Source organism: Spinacia oleracea, chromosome 1 (assembly GCF_020520425.1).
Source record: "Spinacia oleracea cultivar Varoflay chromosome 1, BTI_SOV_V1, whole genome shotgun sequence".
Classification (NCBI taxonomy): domain Eukaryota; kingdom Viridiplantae; phylum Streptophyta; class Magnoliopsida; order Caryophyllales; family Amaranthaceae; genus Spinacia; species Spinacia oleracea.
The window spans coordinates 73,586,130-73,589,840 of NC_079487.1; the positions used below are offsets into that span (position 1 = coordinate 73,586,130).

At 38.2% G+C, this 3,711-nt stretch overlaps 1 long non-coding RNA gene across 1 annotated transcript; it reads left to right on the forward strand.

Moving 5' to 3' along the window:
* The first annotated feature begins 2,522 nt into the window (after positions 1 to 2,522).
* LOC110790954 (uncharacterized) lies at positions 2,523 to 3,711 on the forward strand. The gene is made up of 2 exons (XR_002533982.2): positions 2,523 to 3,117; positions 3,305 to 3,711. It is a non-coding gene; the product is annotated as an uncharacterized lncRNA (long non-coding RNA).

The following is a 3,711-nucleotide window of genomic DNA, read 5'->3' on the forward strand; positions in this document are numbered from 1 at the left end:
TTCTTGTCAAAGAGGTTCCTTGGCGATACGCATTCTGTAATGTCTTTGATCGTATTTGGGATTGTGCTCGTAAATGCGAGCGATCTTTGTAGTGGTGTGCTACTCTTAACAAAGCCGTGAGGTGCGACTTTCAGTAAAGAAATCGGCAATTTTCAAGTCGAATGAATATGGCAGGGCCCTATAGAAGTCAGAGCTGTTTGTTTTTGGGTATGGGATCATTTTCGGCGCCCATGCCTAGGCGTTAAAGATTTTGGCGCCCAGCGCTGGGCGCTGAAAATAATTTCTGGCGAGGTTTCTTGATGACACAGTTGGCCTCTTGTTCGTTCGTTTTCTTTTTCTTTTTTCTTTTTTTTTTCTTTTGAACGCATTTGTAAATGTTCGATACTTAGAAAAGATGATATGTATGTGCGAACGAGCGTTCATAGAATGGCCGTTGTGTGCGGTCCATTAATCAGTTTGCTTGAATCATTTTTTTTTGAGCAATGACTGATTTTGAATAGTTCGCTTAGAAGCTTGATAGGGTTCAGGCCCGTTCATGAAGTGGGCTAAAGCATCGTGCCCTTTCGATCGTTCAAACATTTGTTTCGTGATTTTTTATTTTGCTATGGTCGTTTCGCAGCTTGGAGCTCCCAAGTATGCATGTTGGGATGCTTCCTTTTGGCGTACGATTTTTGTAGGTTCTTTCGAGAAAGATGCCTTGGGGTTCCGCTCGTGTAGGTGCGAGCTATCCCTTTCGTGGTAGGTAATATTTTGCTACCTTTAATCCTTAATGTAGAAGTCGTGTGGCTTGCATTTGGGCGATAAGTAGTCTTTGCCTCTTACTCTTGGTCGTGCCCGCATTAGTGCAATGTGCCTTACTTTTTTAGACTTGTACTGCGGGATGGTTGAACTTATGGTGCAATGTAGGCTTGTGTGGCCTAACAGCGTGTCTTAGAACATTCCTCCAGGTGTTGGGATATCATTATTATTTTTTGCATTGGAGTACTTCATCACGCCTCGTTCAGGTGCTCGAGCAAGTGTAGCACCTTTTGTGTGGGTTTGCACGGCTTATTACTTCGTTCGACGCGAGGATTCATAGGTGTTTCTTTCTTATTTTTATATCTGGGCAAAACTTGGCTAGCAGAAAGATTCAGCGCCCAGGGTGGGGCGTTAAAGATATCGGCGCCCAGCTCTGGGCGTTGAAAATGATTTCTGGGTATATTTTGACAGTTCTTATCCTCGATTTCGCTTTTGCTTTGGAACGACGTAGACTGTGTAACGGGCGCTTTGTAGGGCGAGCGTTATGTGCAATAGTTTGATCGGAGTTTTGGTGACTCGTGATTTTCAGTTACCCTTGTTAGTGGGATGCCTTTATATATTCTAAGTAGCGCTTAGAATTTGGGAGGGGTTGTAGCCATTCTAAGGTTCGTTTTACACGATTAAAGCTTAGGATTGTGCCCCTATGACGTGTGTATAGCATTAGCGTCGAGAATTTGCGATAAAATTGTCATTTCGAGCATTTTTAGAGTGTTTTTCTCAAGCCCCCAATTGTAGCTACGAGATTGGCTTGGTGCTATAATGCTTGGCATACGTTTTTATGCATTCCTGGTGACATGGATCATGAATAGTTTGAACCAGACTCGTTTAGTGCGAGGTACGTTCGAGTAGTGATTTGCTACTTCTCTTGTAAATGTCGTATTGTGCGACATTGCCATGGTCAAGGTAGTCATATGTTGAAGTGTGCCTTGACCAAAAGCTAGGTGCCTTTCTTTACCCATAATCATATTTAGAAATCTTTTTGACTTACTTGCGACATCGAGATAAACGCTTACTTAGCTTAAACCAACGACACTTTATTATGTTCGAAGAAGTCTTTGAAAATTATTTGAAATCCGAGTCCTACTATGTACAATCCGAGGTGTCCTAAGTAGGTTGACTTATAGAAGAGTTCGTACAGGATTACATGAGTGAATCAAAATACTGTTACGATTTTTCGAATGCTGTCTAAGGATTTGCTGGAAGCCAGGGTGCAGGCGTCAAGATATTACTTGTGCCCGTGTGGCACATGCTTTGGGCTTTTAGGGCCATCTTTTCCAGAATGGCGGGAATATAAACCGTTTTCAAATTGACTTAGATTTACTTGGTGTATGTCTGTATAAAAGGTCAAGGTATACTTAGTTCCTTCCCTATCTCTTTCATTTCAATTTTTAGCCCCCAGTTGCTATTATGTCTTCCCATTAATGATGCTTTCAGATTTTGATTTTAGATGCCCGTGTCATATGTCTGAGTGGGGTGAGCCTTGGTTAAGTGTCAAGTCCTATTGACAATGTCTAATTTTTTCAAAGGAGATTCGCAAGCATTTGAATTACCACTACTACAAAAAAGGGCTATGAAACCACAAATAAGAAACCAAATAAGTTACTTAATAAGTCTCTTAGGTAAAGAAACCATACAATTATGAAATATGGTTTCTTGGAATATTAATAAGAAACCAGAAATTCAAGAAATATGGTATCTTATATCTAACTAAATTAAATCAATAAGGGATGACATCAAAGAAACTACATCCAACACAAATATGGTCTCCCTCTTTATCATAATTAAATTAAATTATTATTGGGAACGTTTTTTAAATTTTTTATAGGATTTTTTCGAAATATTAAATTCTTAAAATTAATCTACTTTTGAAGTAAAATCTTTTTCCTTAATTGTTGTAACTGCAAGTTCATGGGCTTATTGGTCTCCTTAATAAACTGTCTAACCATTATAATTTTCATTATTTTAAAACATATATACTCCTCCTTTTCTTTTTCATAGCTTAAACCTGCGAATTCTTCCATCTCCGCCTCGCACGACAACCTCCGCCACACCTCCTCACCACCGCGCGATCTACCACCATAATCCGCAAAATCTTCATGTCTGCTATTCCAGCCATTGTCCTCCTTCCCATTCGTCTCTCACTTTGGAAGCAAAGAAAGCAAGAGCTGAAAGAGTTTGACACAGAGAACTTGAAGAGGGAGAAAGACGACAACGGCGGCGAAAGATTAAAAAATGGATGATTACACCAGAGAAATGATGGACCTTAAAACCATCGTCACCCGTACCCTTGAGAAGAAAGGGGTTCTCGCTAAGATCTGAGTAAGTAATCTTCAATTTTACCCCATTTTATTGATTTCGTCCTAATTATTTTGTTTCTAACTAAAAGATTTAAATTGTAAGAATGATGAATTGCGTAGGATCTTGTAATTTATATATTAATTCTTTATTGATTGAGGATGAGGATGATGATTATATTTGATTGATTTCTGAAATTCGGTATTGATAGACTGGAGAACCCAAAGGCTACACAAGCTAGATGATATGAAGAATCCAATGAAGGTTGTACAGGATCATATGAAGAATACAACGTTGACGAATAAGATCCAAAAGTTGTCCAGTTCTGAAATTGTACAAGTTAAATGATTTGGAACCAAATTGATCTACTCTTAGTAACAACGATATAACTTGGGCATTTGATGTTTTTTGCATTGTCCAACTATGTCATTGCCTTTGTAAAATAATAGCTATATTATATTTTGTAATATATTTTGAGCAATATTCTAGCAAACAATACTTTACCAAATTAATTATATTGTAATTAGCTTGATTGGAGAATATAACGGAACAGCATTGTAAATATCTTTGTAATATATTTTGAGCTATATTCTAGCAAATAATACGTTACCAAATTAA